Below are 19,612 nucleotides of genomic sequence, written 5' to 3'. Positions count from 1 at the left end.
GCCAAAATTCCTCCAACAACAATGCGAGAGACTAACACTGTAACACACTCTGCTTGTGCATTTTGGCTTCAAATGTTCAGTAAATAATAACAGTGTAAGATGTCATGTGTTGTTGTTCATCTCAGGTTGGATTGACTTATTTTGAAACCTACTGAATACTATATATTTTTTAAAAAATCACATCTTATTCTGATATATGGTATAAAACCTGACAGTGGGTGTACTTTCTTTTTTACCATGTCACTTCCTGAGCAGACTTCACCTTAGAAAAGAATCTGATCGTCCTCTCCCGTCTTCTCTTTCTTACATTTTTCTCCATTTCTAAAAGTAAAATGATCTCACATCCACATGTTTTTCTTCCATGGAAGATACAAAGTTGTTACCCTTAGCTAGCAGAAACACTGTGCGCCAAACTGCAAAGAAACAATTTGGCACAGTTCTTGAACTGTTTGAAACATTGAATTTGCAATTACCTGCCACTTTAAAAAGTCAATCTATTCATGCTCACTCTTCTTCTGTAGAGCTAGCTAAATGCTAAAGTGCCATAAATGGGACTTTATTGACATGTGAACCACAAACCCATCACATGGACAAGATAGAAAAAGGATACATGCAGGCAGGACGTGGTGGTGATTTTAGCAGTCTCTGTGGCATCAGTTATCATCACAACCAGACTGCAGCACATGAAAAAAATTGCTTGCTTGATATTATTTAGTCAGATTTAGTTACTCTTTAACTACAGGTGCCAAACGCCATTCAGTATTGTTCCCGCCCACTTTAGCCCCTGAGAACACTCCCTGGTCCAAGGTGACAGTATTGGTAGTCCCTGTGAAATACAGTTATTTTTGAATGCTGCACATGTCATTTAAAAGCAAGCAAATGATGCATTTTGCACTCTCTGTAAATGTAATCAGTCCTTTACTGTTGCTGAAATGTGAACAAAAGCCCAATGTTTACTTCTGTGTGGACAGACATCCTATATACTCGTAATAAATGTGGATGTGGTTTCCAGTCAGACGCTTGGTGAATTGTTTTTAACTTTCTTCACCATCCTTCACTGATGACCTCCAAACGAAGCAGCCAAAAGAAGAAGAAGAAGAAGAAGCTTTATACATCTGTAGGCTGCTACAAAGTCAAAGGACACACAGCCACAGGTGTACTGTTAAAAAAAAGTGTGTTTTAACAACACAAAAAATAAAACGCAGTAAAAATAAACTATTTTAAGAAATAAGCAGACCTTAAAAAAGAGGTCAAATACACAGAATCCTACTCAAAAATACTCCTTAACTCAACACAGCTCTAATAAAATGAGAGCTAAGTCAACCAGTATCAAGCAGAGAAAATGTACAAATGTACAAATGCAAAGGAAAAAAACAACAACAGCACAATAATTAAATAACTCATTACAAACATGCCATGCCATCACAGCAGATGGTTCACTTGTTTGGCCTGTATTTCAGCCATCTCCACCCTCGCTCTCCTCATTTATCAAGCCAGCTGCAGCAGACAGGTCAGAATGTGTTCAAACAAATGAACCAAGTTAACTGAACTCTACAAACCCCTTTGTTACTCTGTAACTCGAGTTACTGCACATTCACTTATACACAGTGATGGTGTTAGAAGGTGTGAAACCTTAAATCTGTATGTGTCATTTGAATGACACCAAATTGTTATTTCAGTTGTGTGGTTGTGAATATGGCAGTCACAACATGCCTTATGTCTTTGTTCCCCATCCCTGAAGGAGCTGAACAGAGAAGAGAAACCTATTTAGATCAAACTTAGATCTAAATATCATTTTTCTATCAGAAACCTGTAGGATGAGGCAGGATTTTTGTCGTATCCAGGTAAGTGTTAACGCTGGGTTTTCCAGGGTATATTGCCATGGTAACTTACGCTGCAGAGGTTCCACATTAGAGATCAGCAGGTATGAAATCACCACCTACTCACCAATCAGTTCTCTGGAAAACAGCGTCACTGGCCCTGGAAGATGCCTTAGACCTCTGGGAGCAGATAGTTGGAGGTGTCACAACTGGCTCAAAAACAGTGACAAATAACCGAAGATGACACAACTGATCAAGTAAAAAACAAAAAACGAAAAAACCCCAAACCTTTTCTTTGAAATGAACAAAAACATGCAGAATTATCAGAGTAAGTAAAAATTATGAGATATATCATAACAAATCATGTTGGTATGGTTGCATGTGGCAAGTGAAATGCAGAGTTAATCCTCTCTCAGAGGGAGTGAGCACAGTGTGTCATTATACTGGGGAATGCTGAGCTCGGGTGTTCCCAATCTCTGATGACTGGGCCACACCCACTGGGCATGTGCAACATGAAACACAAAGTCAAAGACAACCTGTTAGCCCAGCAGCCAAGAGGTTGTTACAGAAGGTCTAAAGTTTTTGATAACATATAATGTCTTTAATTTCATTGTTTTATATGTATTTATATATAACTGGAAGACAGGATGCCTGCAGGTCTTATGTCAAATTTGCATGCACACTAAGCCTGGGATTGTTGTATGTTTTTAAAACATCTCAAAGATCCATTAAAGATCACACAGGCAGCAGCTGAAAGAACGAAAACTAAAACAGTTTTCAAACATAAATTAACTTAATACTGAAAGTGTGACCCAGGCCGGGGCCTTTCTGTGTGGAGCATGATGACACGGGTCAGCACAGGTTGTCTCCTCACACAGTCCAAAGACATGCAGTTAGTGGGGTTAGGTTAAATGGTGATTTTATGGTTGTCTGTCTTTCCGAGTTAACCCTTCAACAGACTGGCGACCTGTTCAGGGTCTTGCCCAATGGCAACTGGGATAGACTCCAAACTTCCATGAAAACTGATTTGGATACGTGGAAGAGAATGGTTGGATCCTGGCTTAGTGTTAGAGCTGTGATATTATCTGCGATAAGCCTGTTAACTTAGCCAGTTTGCATTTTGCTGCCTTTCTTTCCTGGCTTCAAATAGGATAAACTTTCCTAATATAGTAGCATTTGTTACTGTGTGAAGTACCAATATTTCAAACAGTTATTAGATTGTACTATTTCATTACTTTGGTGTTTTAAGAGGTTAGGTATCAAAGCTACACCAGTAACTGCTGCGCTCTGCTTGACAAAATTGCTGTTTTTTGCCACTAGAGTCTGGTGGTCTTAGCAAAAGCGCAGGAGTTGTTGGATAGGGCTATTTGATGTCAAGGTGAAGCAGGTGAATACACACCTACACTGATATTGATTTTTTTTAGACAGGCCTTTTCTATGTCTTCACTTCCATTGTGGTTGTCCCATCTGCTAATCGAAACTGGGGGCGTTCTGACCACCATTTACTGTGGGTAATACACCGATGAGACAAACTAAACTGCTCTAGTTAGACGGGTAGGTGCCTGTCAGCAAAACTCAAAACACGCTGCAGCTTTCTCTTTTTTCGAGCAGAGCCCACACAATACTGCACCCACAGTTTATTTACTAATACTTTAATAACTGAAAGCCCCAGCTCATGTTTGGCTTTCCCAAGGTAAATTCACATTTTTGAGCTGCTAAAGTCATTGAGGAGTTCACATATTAAAGGGCATTGTGTGTCATTCCCATTTAAACATGAAATTGAATGCATGCTAATGCAAAATTCCAGTCATTTACAGGCAGTGTCTGTGTGAGCCACATTCGTCTTAATAATGTGCTCATCAGCAGCAGACCGTGAACCAAGAAATTGTGTTGTGTGTGCAGAAGACCCCCACGAGCCAGGAGTCAAAGAAAGTCTTAGAAAGATATTAATAATTTCTTCTATTTGAATTAAAGATTAAAATTGAAAATACCAGTAAAGTAGGCAGTCCACGCTATCTCCCCACACTAAACCCCATCATACTCTGGCCTGAAGAGTGAATCTTAAGATCTTTAGCATGAATATTCCCAAATATATGCATGACTGTTTTCTCAGGTGTCGCCTTATTGTCATGGTCCCCTTACCTCCTTACCTCCTCACGGCAGCCTCATCTCTTTCCTGTGCGTCTGTGTGGGCTGCGGCCACCAGCTGGAACTGTGACCTCATCACACACCTGCCTCTCATCTCTCCATCCCTCCTGCAGCATTGAAAGACCCGCTCTTCCTCTTCACCCTCGCCAGATTGTTGAAGCGGTAACGCCACGCTCTTAGGAAATGTTCCCTGTCCTTTGTACTAGAGTACTTAACATTGGTCTCGTCTCCCCTTCTAGGAAAATCTCCCAGTGTGTGCGAGTGTCACTGCCAAAAGCTTGGATCATTCCTCTGTCTGCTCCTATGAAAGCTGAACTCACTATTGGACCCCGGTCTGTTTGAGTTTCCCCTCACGTGACTTTTGTAAGAAGAAGGAGACTCAGTTTTGCAAAATAAATCCACTCACCTGCCTGCCCACTCTTCAGGAAATAAGTCGACTCAAGGACAGAACTCCTGCTAATTTATCTGCTAGTTTCAAAGTTATTCTGGCAGCAACTAACAGCAAGACTTTGTTTGCAGGATTTTTTCTAATTCTGTTATCGGTCCTTTTGTAAACAGAATATGTTAAACTGCTGCGGTTGGGTCTATATGTGTTAACATATAATAGGTCATTTGATGTTTTATGTGGTAAATTCCATAAATATAAAAGAGCAGAAACAAAATAGGAAAAATAGGAAATTGCTTTTAATTCAGAGTTTCTCAAATTCCCCAAATTAAGCCGATGTTCATATTAGTTAACTTTATATCTTTAGTATGAACAGTTTTCCTGTATTAATGCTGTGATTTGATCTAATTTATGCAAAATGTCTGTTAAAAAAAGACAAAGAAAAAACAAGAGAAGCAAAGTAATGTCCGCTGTGAAAAAGTGGAGTGTTCCACCTGAGGTTTCAGAGAGCTACAGCTCAGTAATACAGCTCTGAAATATGGATGTGAATATGGACATGGAACTGAATATAAATGTGCACAGCATACAGTATGCAGTATGTGCCTTTGTGGAGAGCTCTGGCTTGTGTCATTGACAAACTAATGATCCATTCCCAGTAAAACTCAGCTGCTTGTCAGCGGGAGGTACTGACTTGATCTGACTTTATAGTTGTGAGAACACAACAATGAGAATCAGGATGTATTGATGCATTCTATAGTTTGGTTGGAGGAAAGTGTTTTTAAAAAGTAAGCGAAATATGTGTGAAAATAGCGATTAGTTATATGTGTGAAAACTCTGCCGAAAAATAAAGTTGCAGCTTCAGAGTTATCTGGAAAATAACGATTAGGTGTTGATTTGCTGTCTGTTATGGCTGCTTATCACACTTATTTGTGATTCGGTCTTTTCTAAATTCCAAAGCGGCTTCATAAAAAAGTGATTGGGTTGTGGAAAGGGACTGTTTTTATGATTGCAAAAATCAAAACATTCCCTCAGCAAATCTTTTTAATGCTTTAAACTGAATACATTCAAAATTATTTTTATTCAACTCAGTCTAAAATACAGGGCACTCCACAATTTAAAAAAAAAAAAATTGAGAATGAGATAATGATCAATATCTCTCAACAAATGAAAAGCAAAACAGATGCTTTCCCAAAGGTAACTGTTTAATACAGATACTGTCTAATAATCATAGTAAAAACCCTTGGCAGCGTGTTATTCACCTCTGATTCATTCCTTGTAAACTTGGCATGTTTTTGTACCTTTTGGTGTAGTGGTGTTTTAGGTGGGTGTTTGAGGCTTCAGCCTATCACTTCACCGTCGCTAATGGAAACGGAAATGCATTTATAAATTACTAAAGTGCGCTGTAATGTGATTTAAAGTTACCTGCACTTTTCTTTTTAGTGGCCGAGTTTATCCTTGTGCTTGCTCAAAAGTACAACTTTGCAGTTATTTTTTGGGGGGAACTTTTAGCCTTTATGTGACAGGACAGTGCAGGAAGTAGACAGGACAGTCTACAGAGAGAGTGAGGTGGAATGACATGCAGGCAATCGCCTGGGGCGGTGTCGAATCCAGACAGGGGCAGCAAGGATCCTAGCCTTTGATATACAGTATACCTGAGCCACTGCTGAACCAAGCATAGCAGTTATTAATAATCATTATTTCTTTCAGTCATTATTACGTTTTTTTTTTCAAAAGATCAATCTCAAAGTTATTATCTGTATTGTTTACACACAAAATCTAACAATCAAATAATATTTAACCACTTTCCTCTTGAGTGAAAAGCAGCAGTCAGAATCAGAATCAGAATCAGAATCAGAAAGGGTTTTATTGCCAAATGTTGAGCAGGTTTACAACATTAGGAAATTGCTGCGGTACTTAGTGCAAACATACTGTTATACAACTCTTAAATAGACATAAAAATAAGAATTAAAAGTGCTAAGAGGATAGATATGTACATGAGTGCAGGTGGTGATCAGTGCCAAACATGGAATGATGCAGTGAACACAGTGTAGGGTCATGTGTTAGTGGTGGGAACAGTCATATGGTTATTGTTCATGAGTCCAACAGCAGAGGGGAAGAAACTGTTCTTGTGGCGAGAGGTTCTGGTGCGAATGGACCGGAGCCTCCTGCCTGAGGGGAGCAGGTCAAACAGACTGTGTCCAGGGTGAGAAGGGTCACCACTGATCCGAGCTGCACGCCCCAGTGTCCTGGAGGTGTACAGGTCCTGCAGAGATGGGAGTTTGCAGCCAATCACCTTCTCAGCAGAGCGCACAACAGGCTGCAGTCTCAGTTTGTCCCTGATAGTGGCTCCAGCGTACCACACGGTGATGGAGGAGGTGAGGATGGACTTGATGATTGCAGTGTAGAATTGCATCATCGTCCGTGTTGGCAGGTTGAATTTCTTCAGCTGCCTCAGGAAGTACATCCTCTGCTGGACTTTCTTTATGACGGAGGTGATGGTGGGCTCCCACTTCAGGTCCTGGGTGATGGTGGTACCCAGGAAGCGGAATGAGTCCACAGAGGTGATGAGGGTGTCAGTCAGGATGATGGGGGGGAGTGGGGCTGTGTGCTTCCTGAAGTCCACAATAATCTCCACTGTCTTCTGGGCATTCAGCACCAGGTTGTTGTGGCTGCACCAGGACACCAGACGTTCAACCTCCCTTCTGTAGGCAGACTCATCCCCGTCCGAGATGAGTCCAATAACGGTGGTGTCATCTGCAAACTTGATTAGCTTGACAGACTGGTGGGTGGAGGTGCAGCAGTTAGTGTACAGGGAGAAGAGCAGAGGAGAAAGAACACAGCCCTGAGGGGAGCCGGTGCTGATGGTCCGGGAGTCCGAGACATTCTTTCCCAGCCTCACATGCTGCTTCCTGTCCGTCAGGAAGTCAGTGATCCACCGGCAGATGGGATCAGGCACATTACTCTGGGAAAGCTTGCCTTGGAGATGGTCTGGAAGGATGGTGTTGAAGGCAGAGCTGAAGTCCACAAACAGGATCCTGGCGTAGGTTCCTGGGGAGTCCAGATGCTGCAGGATGAAGTGTAGAGCCATGTTGATAGCATCATCTACAGACCTGTTGGCTCTGTATGCAAACTGCAGGGGGTCCAGGAGGGGGGCCGTGAGTGTCTTGAGGTAGGAGAGAACCAGGCGCTCAAATGACTTCATGACCACAGATGTCAGAGCCACAGGTCTGTAGTCATTTAGTCCAGTGATCCTTGGTTTCTTGGGGACAGGGATTATGGTAGAGGACTTGAAGCAGACAGGCACATGACATGCCTGCAGTGAGGAGTTGAAAATGCCAGAAAACACTGGGGCCAGCTCGTTTGCACAGTGTCTGAGGGTGGCAGGAGACACACCGTCTGGGCCAGGAGCTTTTCGAGCATTCAGAGTCTTAAACTGCTTCCTCACATCTGCTTCATGAATATGAAGAGTAGTGGTGGGAGAAGGTGGTGTGAAATCCTCCTTGGTGTGGGGTGTGGAGGGAGGTGTTGTAGATGAAGTGTTTGATGGTGGTGATGGCTCTATGGAGGGGGGAGAGGTGGGGGAATGAGTGTCCAAAGTGTCTCTATTGTTGGGGCCGTTGGAGGTGTGAAGGCTGCTTGATGGCTCGTCAAAACGGCAGTAAAAGTCGTTAAGGGTGTTGGCCAAGAGCAAGTCATCAGTGCAGTCAGTAGTATTAACCCAATAATAACGTATACGACTTACAGGAGCAATTTTCCGAATCAAGAGAGTTTTTCTGATATGTCTCTGCACAACATCAGTTGTAGTGAGGTGTTTTTAAAAAGCTGTGATGCTTCTTACTGATTCTGTACACTTCCAGAATATAATGCAGCGTTTCCGTTTTGCTGATTTATCTTTCTTTAGCTCACAGCAGTCACTGGCAGAGATGTACTTTTTGTTCTCGAACACAGGTTTATGAGTGAATTTACATGTTTGCTTTATGTTTGTGAAAAGGGACGTCATTGCAAGAGGTTTTCCACAAGACAGCACTTGTCCCCAGACTTCTGTGAGAAATTTATGCAGTAAGAGCTAAAGGCAAATAAGAATATTCTATGCACATAGTCTGTTTAATTAGAATCTGTTTGTGTGGCTTTTTTAAAGGTAAACATCGACTCAATGCCTTGAGGAGTGTGCTGGGATATATTCTGTGTATCGGGATATATTCAACACCTTATTATAAAAACGCTGCCTTTCTGCAGCTTTATTTGCTTTTTTCCGAATGCCAATAATAAAACATTTTTATTGTAAAATATCACAATGTGATAACTGCAGCAATGAATAATGAAGACTGATGATTAAAAAAATGTCTGTTCTTAGTCTGTTGCACACCTTTAGGGATTAACTAATTCAGTACTATATGTCCTGTTTGCATTCACTTCACAGAGCTGGCCTTTCTGACAGGACTCTGACATCTCCAGGGAAAGTAAAGCCTGAAGGCAGGGAGTTTTTGTTGCTGGGGTAGCTACAGCACATTCAAAAACCACACAGAGCAGATGGCAAGGGATCACAATCCAATATACTGCATATGAAGGTCTCTGTGAGTTTAATTCCACAGGCTTCCATGCATGATGTTTTTATTATTATTTTTAAAACCTCGACGGATAAGTCAGAAACACTTTTTCAGCCGAAGACGGAGCAGGGCGCGATTGTTTCACTTTCTTCTCTGTGACATTAGTGTTTTCCCAGTATCAAATATGCACTCAAAAACCTTTGCATCTTTGGGTATATGATGGAAATAAATAATAATATTAAAAAAACAAAAAGCTGCTGAGATCACAAGTCTTAAACGACTGAGGAGCTTCAGTGAAAAGCGATCCCACACTGAACCGCACCGCAGATTAAATCTCAGCTGAGACGTGAAAGCAGCTTTGTTAACAGGAGGGCTGTGACAGCTTCTTTGAGGTTTCTGTCAAAACCAGCAATTTAAAAATGATGTTTGAGCGATGTGTCAAATAAACAAGCACGTGCGCGCACACACACACACACACACACACACACACACACACACACACACACACACACACACATACACACACGGCAGTAAAACAGAGAGTAGCGAATGGCACAAGTACAGATTCACACCTGAGCCTAAATAACAAGCATGCAAACAAATTAGGTAAGTGACATAAAAAAGGTATTTATGGGGCTCAGACTTACCACGCTGGACCGCGCTCTTTATGAATGCAGAAGACGCCGACTGTCTCAAAGGTGATTTGCATGAAACATGCTTTGGCAAAGGGACTGGCTACCAAAAAAAAAAACTGAAGACAGAAACTCAGAAGAGGAAGAGTTATTTACTTCACTCATCTGTGTCTTTCCATAGCAAGGACTGCTTTGCTGCAATAGTAATGTTTAAAATCTCATTTATACAACCTTTAATGTCATCCATCTGCCGGTCGACGAGGGACTGGAGCCTAACCTTTAATAGAATATTATATAACAAAGATGATACACTTGGGATATTGGGTTTATGAGTTTTAAGATTAAACAGAATAAAATGATGATGAAATAAAAAAAATGTCACCATGACTTTTAAATAAAGTAGTGCAGCCCCTGTTGTCGTGGGCTAAGGAAAAAAGATATATGTCACAGTCAGTTAGAGATTTATTTGTTACTATTTTACTTAAAGGAGTATGACAGCTGTCATGTCACAATTCAAGAATAAGAGGTGTTAATCATAGACAGAATGAGGACTTAATGGTGTCACCTACTGAATTATTGAATCCCTAAAGTTTAGGGTTTTCATTATTGCCATTGCTTTTACATACCCTGGATAATCCTCATTTTATTTTCAGTCTTTATAAGGCTTATAATTTACAAAACTTGATCTTTTAGTCAATCTGACCTGAATCTAGAGCCTGAGCCCACAAAGTCATTTGTAAATTAATTGTAAAGTATTGAGTCCGCAAAGAAAGGCAACCAAAGGCTGTTTTCCTATAGCCTTTATTGTTAGTGTTAAGTGTTGTTGCAACTAGAGGAGTCATCATCTGATGGCCATGAAAAATAGAACAGGTGTAAAGCACCTCTGTATTGACTTTTCACTAAGTACGTGTTTGCATGTTATGTTGATCTTTTAGTCTCAATCACGCAGGCCGAGGGACTGATCGTCAACCTCCTGGCAATCACAGGTTGCCGGGGAAAACTGGCTGTTCCCCAACAGGTTGGTGAGTGGTTCCTGGAAGTTGCTGGCTCTCCCTACGTGAAATCAAAAGTCCTGCACCAAAAATGTCCTTGCGATTGATTTGATTGCTAGCAGACTGCATCTTGTGATAGTTTGGCATATTCCATGCAAACTGAGGGAAACTGTGGCAATTTGCCAAAGGCTTTGCTAGAAGGTTTCAGGTGCAGCTCCCTATAGCTTCCATTGATGCCAGTAACATTCTCCAAAAATTGCACACTGTTTGGCCAATATACATTTTTCCCTTGCGAACAATGGTTGTTATGGGGTTGTTAAGCAGTTGCTAAACAGTCTTTAAGCCTGTGTGACTCATACAGTCTATAGCAACATTACCACGTGATCACTTTCTGATGAAGGTGCCCAGCAATAGGGATGACACTGCACTTACTTGGCTCCTCACCAAGTTTGAAGTGAAGTGAGAAAAGCAAAGAACGCACACACACACACACACACACACACACACACACACACACAGACTTGTTGATATATTACAGAGATTAAACATCACTACAGAGGATCAGGAATAAAGGAGACAGGATATTGGATTGAAGCATATAGTCTGATTCCCCCTGAGGGTGCTAGGGGTAACTTGATTGAAGGCTCTGTCTGCATGCTTAGTGTACTGCCTGGTAATACCACTTTGTACTCTGAACATTGATTAATCAAAGGTCCAAAAAAGAAAGGAATTAAGAACAACAGAACCAGGAGGGAAAGGATTTCACTGCATCACACACAAAATAGGCATATACACATCAGTTTGGGTTTCACAGTCCCAGTAATGAAAGAAACTGAGAAGATGTGGACTCTTAAACTCTGATCTAAAGGCATTTCTGTATTTTCTTCCACTTATTTAGCCTCTCAAATAGCCAGGATGGCTTCCATTAGAAATCCTCTTTAGACTGTCTCAGAATCCTGGCCCTGGTGCTTTCAATTTTGAGAGAGGTGCAAAGAGAAACCTCCTGAATAATGACATCTGGTCAAAGGTTTAGGGATTGCAGAATTGCTTTGCCTGTCATATGACAGTTGTGCCAAAAGTACCACCTCTATTATCCAGAATGCAGATGGTGAAGACCTCGGCTTGAGTCAATCAGTTCTTAATTAAAGTGCTGCAGTAAATCCAGTTTATGTTGCAGAGTCTGGGTGCTGCTGATGGCAGGCAATTGGGCTGCATATGATTAGTTAAATAATTTGATATATATCAATTTCTGGGCTAAACATCTTGGAATCTATATTCTAGTGATTACTATCGTAATTACTAGAATTCATATTCCAGATTGGTTGCACCAAATTACTCCTCCAATTAGTCAGAAAGGAACATCTGTGTACTTAACATAGATAGATTTGTCTAAAAACTCTAATCTGATTATTATAAGCAGCCACACTGATGCCTAAATATTTTTTCATTAAGTATGTCAAATGAAATATAAAAAACAAGCAGGCAAAGTCAGCGCCCAGCTAGTGTCCATATTATAAACCAAGCAGGAAGTCCAGGTCTAATGACCACCTGAGGTTGACCTCAAGTGGTCATTGTGCTGAATCTGCAAAATTCACCACATGAAAATGCTCAGTTTTACAGCAGAAATAAACATTATTTCCTTATTCATGACAAGCATAAGGGTAATACATACACCCATTTATAACCCACCAGTTTAAATATTATGAGGGCCTAAATTTATGACCTTAATAATACTGTTTGGCATTATTCTGAATTTGCGTGGGCTACTTTAGATTTCAACTGAATAGTTTCTTCAGTAAGTACGTGTTATACTGTTTTAACCATGTTTTTTCCCCAGTGTGTGAATGAGCCTAAACATGAAGCCAATGCAGACATGCCAAAAACTGCAGTTGCTCTAGTGTTTGTTTTATTTAGTAAGTGACAGTTTTTGTGTTGAAACAGTATTGGCATAATGAAAAGTTGAAATCAAACATGTTCTGTATCATCCACCAATTACAGTGTTATCTTTACTGTCACAGGCTCACGAGAACTGAAAGTGACAGTTTTTGATTTGTTGTTATTTGCACTGTAGACTGTTTCAAAATGCAGTGCTTTAAATCATATCACACACACACACACACACACACACACACACACACCTTCCCAAGTAATCGAGCTTAGAACTTTACCCTCTCCTCCAAACATGGCAGCTAAATGCTAAATTTGAAGCATTACAACTCAGCTTTCAACTTGTGTGATGGTGTGGTGGTTAGCACTGTAGCAACACAGCAAGAAAATCCTGAGTTTGAATCCATCATCTGCCCCGGGCATTTGTGTGGGTAGACCGCATATTCTTTGCGGGTTCTCTCTGGGTTACTCTGGCTTCCTCCCACAGTCCAAACACGTGTAGTTAATTAGGTTAGGTTAGGTTAACTGGCGATAAGGATGTGAGTCCCACACTCTAAGAATTTTATCCTAAAGGAAACACAGAAGCTAATTTAAGCTAATGGTGGGGGGCATGCTTAGCTTTAACTGCTGACATCCAGATCCAGACCCTGTATATCTCTGATGAAGCAACTCAACTTAGGAGCTCTGTTAGTCAAGTGCACTCAACAGCTACACTTGTTAATGGCAGCTCTCCCCTTATGGAACCTTGGGCTTGGATACATGGTCACATTATTACTTTAGAGGCAAGAAAAATAGGCCCCAGGGATTTGTTCATTTTATGGGCTAGAACAGGGGTCTGCAACCTTTAACACCCAAAGAGCCACTTGGACCTGGTTTCCACGCAAAAGAAAACACTGGGAGCCGCAAATACTTTTTGACATCTAAAATGAAGATAACACTGTATATATTGTTTTTTTTTACCTTTATGCTTTGTGTGAACAACTAAGGTGTGCTGCTTATGAAATCCATGAAGTGCTACAGAGAAAATTACATTTTATTTATGTAATTAACACATTTTGAACTCTTAAAGAAATATAACAAAAGCAAAGACACCCAGCTGAACTAAAATGATCCATGTAGCAAACAAAAACTGTTGTGAGCCGCCACCCTTATATCGCCTTTGGGCTGTTGGAGCCTTGACCTGACTTTTAAAAAATAATTGGAAAAAAAGCTCTATGCTGCTAAAAGATGAAAAATAGATATTTGCAAAATTCTGCCTAAATATGTATTTTACCTGGTTAATGTGTGTGGCGGGGCGTGGTTTGCAGCGCCGCTGCAGGGGAGGCGGACGCACCTGAGCAGCACCCGCAATCACGCCTCACCGCCTTAAAGTCTGTGTTCTATGTGCTCTTGTGTTGTCGGGCTGTGAGTTGAAAAGCTACAGCCGGCTGTATGCGTACAGCAACTGTGTGTGAAAAGTGGTCAGTAAAGAGATGCTGAAAAGCAGCGGGTTTGCCATGGTATGTTTACAATAGAACTTCTGCTCCTGAACCTCTGCGCACAGTGTCTGCAAATCGGGGCTGTACGAAGTCACTTTCATCTTTACGCAGGACTAAGCTGTCGTCTGTGAGGCGTGAGCGGTGTTTGTTTTTAACATAGTTCACGGTGGAGAACAGCTGCTGACATAATGTGGATCCGAAGATCCATAATTGGCCTACCTGGGGTTGAAAGTCTCGATAAATGCACGGCGTTTCGGCGGGTATACCGGCTTCCGCAAGTGTGAAGCTTATTTTGAGCGATGAAAAATAATAAAATATAATTTTATTTTTATATTTCAATATCACAATAATCTTCCAATTTAGAACTACAAGTTAAAAAAAGAACTAAACAAATAAAATACACTTCAGCTAAATACTTCTAATTTATTTTCCCAAACCACCCGGAGCCGCAGCATAAGGACAAAAGAGCCGCATGCGGCTCCGGAGCTGCGGGTTGCCGACCCCTGGTCTAGAACAACCTGTAAGAACCAATCCAAAGCAAATATTTACAATTTAGACTTCAAATTCAGATAAGATATTTTATTTAACCAATTTAGCAGAGGAATAGCAAACAGCAAAATACAACAATATGAATTTTATATACAAATTACAAGAAATAATATCAAAAACTTGATACCCTGATGCTAATGTCTACTACCAGTCTTGAGAGCAAAAAGGGGCGAGGGTGAGTCCTGGATGTGGAAGCAATAAGATTCAATTCAATTTAATTCAATTCAGTTTATATAGCACTAAATCACAACAGCTGTTGTCTGAAAATAAAAGTAAGGACCGTACAAAGGTAAAGACCCCACAAAAATAGCAGAGACAGACAGAGAAAACCCTAACCATCAGAGGACCCTCTATGAGCAAGCAGTTAGGGACAGTGGGAAGGAAAAGCTCCCTTTTAATAGGAAGAAACTGCTGGCAAAACCAGGGGAGGGGAGGGACAGCCATGACACTGACCATGAACACCACAGCTGCTCTGTCCCAGTCCAACATACTTTATTAATGTAAACTTCACCACTGTACTCCAAACTAAAAACCTTAGCACTGAACTCTCTCACACAGGATTTTCATGAATACTGAATACTGGAGACAAATTTAGTATATTTCAATTAGTTTTGCTCAGTGTTTCACAATATAAAAAACTTAACTTTAGCCACGCATCATGTGTAGATCCAATATCTGCAAAAAAATTCTCAACTGTATGAGGACATTACATGTAAGCTTTAAATTTTCACCTTATCAAATGTCACTGAGCTGCTCTTACCTTTAAATATAACCTCTTTTTATCCTCTCCTGTCCTGTCTCGCTTACATCTTTCTCCATTTCTGAGTGATGTTATCTCACATTATTTTCTTTCTGTGGGAAATACAGCAGCTGGACGTTTGGCTCACAGACATGCCGTGCGATAAACTGCATAGAAACAGTTTACGAGTTCACTGATATTTGTTAAACTATTGAAAATACCTGCCACTTAGAAATATTAATTCCTTTATTATTGCTACATTAGTGAAGTGTTAGCTAGATGCTAAAGCACTGCAACCTCATCTTCACTTACACCTGCAAAAACACTGTTCTGGATCATTCTGGCCAACTTGAACCTATAAGTGTAATTCTGTAAATGATAAAGCATTATATTTGGAAAATTTAGAGAGTGAAAGTAAAAAAGTGGCAGAAAAGTAAATTCTCAACTAAAGATACTTAAAATTCGACTTAAGTGTGGCAACAAAGTATTTGTACTTCTACTACTGAACCTCCCACCTCTGCAAGAAGGACACACAAAATCCAAATATTAAGAAGTTGATTTTGTTGAAAATTGTTGCACTGCCCGCGAGAGGGCAAATGATAATTAGATGCACTTTTTACACGTACGAACACAGTATGAGCACATTTGATTTAGATCAACCGTTTAATGTAATGAACTGAAGTTTCATTCTTTGGTTACAAATGCACAGAGGTTATCTAAAGACGGGCTTCAAAGAGATCATCTTAGTGGCTAATATTTATTATTCACTCTTCACTGGTGATGCATGTATTGTCCCTTGTGCAAATATTCATTCAGATTAAATTAGTATAAAATCAAGAAAACTTTCCAAAAACCTTTGACAAGGACAAAACATAATGTTAGAAATTCTAAGCCATTAAGTCTTTAAATAAAATGATACGTCTATCAAACAACCTCGGCTTGTGGCTTTTAGATCTGCTTGAGACTTTAGAAACTGCTTGAGACTTTTGAGGCTTCAAAAGATTTGTCCCCAGGGTATAGTTTGTGGAGAAACCCAGCTTTTCATACTGCATACTACTGCATTGCCATAATTGTGTTTGAAGTGCTTTCACTCACATTGGGGGCACCATTATAGACAAGGTCTCCTGTCTGGCAGAACTTCTTTTAAATGAAAATGTTTACATTTCGAATGATTACACAATTTCACCTCAAACTGTGCAGCGGGAAGAGGGGGGACGTTTCAAATCTCCAAAAGTTAGACCGAGAATGCTCTCGTGGCATAGGTTAATCATTTAGTTTTATGGACCAAAAAGAATGCTATGTGGCATCATTAGCTGAAGCGAATCTCAAACTGTGGTAATGTTTGTGTTTTCCTATTACACTGTGTTCTTCCTGAGAGCTTCCTAAAAAGTCTCTAAAACAGCTGTCTCATGTAACATTTAAAACTCGTAGAACTTGTAGAAAACTATAAAAGGCACTAATACATATGGTCTAAAAGAGCCTCAGAAGCATATGCATTTCACACAAGGTTAAACCGAAGCATTCAGTGGGAATAAGATCCCATAAGGCAGTCCTTTTTGTCAAGCAATTTCACAAAGGCACTCAGGGCGTGCCAGTCTAGCATCAATAATATGATGAGGATCATGGATGGAATCAGCCTCTGGGTAATAAGTGGTTGAGATCAACATTTTTCCTTTATCCTCTGTGAGTAGATCCAGCATCTCACACATGCAGCCTCCCATTGTGACACTTTTCTTATTAAACTGGACGAGCATTTCTCCACAAACTGCATTTTATCATCTGTTCATTGTCATGCATATCTTTTTATAGGTGAAGAAATGTATTTTCACGCTTTCCCCGGCAGTGCTTTGTATTCCGTCCTGCAGTGTAAAGAGACAACTAGAGATGTGTGTGAAAAGAACGACCAAAAATAATGCAAAGTTACAAAGAATTAAGTTGTAGTCTGTAAAGAAAACAAAGCTTCATTTGTTCTACCAGCTATTCTTTTAGACTGTTTGAATAATTATTTCATGCACAGAATTACTTTGTTTTCCCTTCAGGGGAGAACCATATCTGAGGCGGTACGGTGTTCTGTTGTAGGTGTTGCTTTCAGAAAGCACAAACAAAGCAGCGGTGAGTTTGGCTCATTTAAACCACAATTTAAATTAACCTTGAAAGTAAGTGCACCACTCAAGCAACGTACAATATAGAGTGTCTGGAAAAATGTGAGAAAGTGAAGTCAGAGAAGAACATGTGGCCTCAAGGCATCCTTTCACAAGCGAATGTATTTCTGTTTGAAGAGCCTTTGCAACGGTGAGGGCAATACAAGAAAAAAAACCATACAATTAGTAAGTAAACTTTATGTGGAGTCTTTTGGAGATATCATTACAGACACATGTAGTATGTCTGTGTAGGTTGTCAGTCTTCCGGGTCATGGCAGTATTAAGAGCTTGAAAGAAGACGCTTTATAACAAATGTTGAATGTCAAAACTGGTTGCCAGGTTGGAGGTAGTCTGAAGTACAGTCAAATAATGTATCATATAGTGACTCACACAAAAACAACATCTAAACAATTCCAGGAAACTTAAAAGGACAAACTTTTATATGAAAAAAAGAAACAATGAGCCGAATCCTTCGCTCAGGCTTCATTTGCGTCAGTGTTCAGTGATGAAGAATTCAGCAAGATCATAGAATAAATTCTGTCGTGTTTCAAACAGCATAATTTACTGTGTAAATTGTCCATAAAATATTATACTTGAATTTGATATTTTGGGGAGACCTAAGTATGCGCAGCATGCAGCTGCCACCGCTGCTGTCTGAGAACAGGCCTTAATTGTATATCTGTGTTCTCTGACAGCGGTGGTTTGGGAAAATTTTCTTTGACAACGAATTCAAGCTGTGACAGCCAAAATAGATATATCCAGGTAGCACCACTCTTTATAAAGCTCAGGGAGGAAATTACATGCTTTGAGACAAAAGATTTAAAAACAAAGAAAAACAAAGGCTGCAGCTGAAAAGTCTTCTCTCATCTATGCCTCAATAACTCACACTTTAGAGTCCGAAAGCTCCGGCACTACCACAAACTACTAGGAGTCATTTCAGATCCTTCACTTTAGCTCAATGTTGGGGGGTACACACACTCTGAATTGGATTCTCTTCACAGTAGATAAGAGGGAAACTACATGCAAACGCACACACATCGACAAATAAGCAAACAAGACAAACACATCTATCAGGATAAAAAGCCCAGGCTTCGGCTGAACTTTATTGCGAGTGTTTGTTCGAATGAAAGCTGGAGGGGTATTCACTAACCACCCACATCTCATGGTCTCATTATAGAGACTCTTATGGCAAAGTAACGTACTTCTGCTTTTCTTTCCTCTCTCTCTCTTTTTTTTTTTACCTGTTTTGTTCTATACAGAGAACAGCCTCAAGCTAATTTCTCTTCAATAGATTTTTTTTTCTTTTGGGTTTGTTTTTAGTGACTGTGACGCTCCTTCAGTGTGGTGTTTTTAGCATCCCCCCCAAAACCCTAGGAATTCATACCCAAAAGCAGACATAAAAACACCCACACTGACATTTATACCATCACAATTCATGTAACATGCCAGTTTCGCTTGAATCTTCTGTTCCCTTAACTATATTCAAATTGTCTTAATGTCATGAAATTGTCCTTGATGCCTTTATAAGCGCAGCAATAAAAATGAATGGCACAAAACTACTAGCTATTCTCTGTGATCATCTCACTAATTATATTACGCATCAACTATCATTATGCAGGTGCTCACTGGAATCGGATCATCTAATCCCTTCTTAAAGTTAATATGGGCAACATGTTGTTTTTCAGCTTCTGTTCCAAACATTAAAACCTGTGTTCCTACTCACAGGATGGTGGGTGAATGATTCGCAGTACAACAAAGTGACATGACACACAAAGCCAGCGTCAGTAATACAAAGCTGCGTGTTTATCTACAGTGCGACAGCAGCATCACAGTTTGAACTAAACCCACTGTAATGATCTGTTTTTGCAAGCCACGTTGAAAAGATGTGGGATTTCCATGCAGCCTTCATAATGCATAGGAAGTTCTCTGCCTGTGATAAGGCACTGCATTCATCGTGACTCGCTCTTGGAAGCCGAGCTCGCAGAGAAGTGTAGGCAGTTATTTACAAAGACGCCACTGACAACAGCTCATTTCGTTTGGAATATTAATTGCAGTGCGGTTGCCTCCCTCAGCTCCCGAAGTGGTCACTTATGGTATTTAAACATGAAAGTGTGTTTAAACAGAAATGAAATGGAGTGTTTAACCGCTGCTTCATGTCGGCGCGGTCACTCACTTCAGACGGAGCATCAATCAGCCTGCCGTTCTAGTGGGGTTTTTTGCATGTGATACTTAGAGGAGTGTGTCATAGCTGGCGGCAGCAGGGAATCAACAAAGTGGACTCGACCGCTCACATC

At 40.4% G+C, this 19,612-nt stretch overlaps 1 long non-coding RNA gene across 1 annotated transcript in view; it reads right to left on the bottom strand.

Moving 5' to 3' along the window:
* LOC109195378 (uncharacterized) overlaps nt 1–4,065 on the bottom strand; it is a 44,105-nt gene extending 40,040 nt beyond the window's left edge. The window contains exons 1-2 of the long non-coding RNA XR_002057019.2: nt 3,963–4,065; nt 1,948–2,029 (exon numbers count right to left, since the gene is read on the bottom strand). This is a non-coding gene — a long non-coding RNA (uncharacterized LOC109195378). The remainder of the gene's footprint in view (nt 1–1,947; nt 2,030–3,962) is intronic.
* Between the last annotated feature and the right edge of the window lie 15,547 nt (nt 4,066–19,612).

The sequence above is a fragment of the Oreochromis niloticus genome, linkage group LG18 (genome assembly GCF_001858045.2).
Source record: "Oreochromis niloticus isolate F11D_XX linkage group LG18, O_niloticus_UMD_NMBU, whole genome shotgun sequence".
NCBI lineage: Eukaryota > Metazoa > Chordata > Actinopteri > Cichliformes > Cichlidae > Oreochromis > Oreochromis niloticus.
Note: the sequence above shows the minus strand (reverse complement) of the source record. Positions and strands in the feature narration are given on the sequence as shown.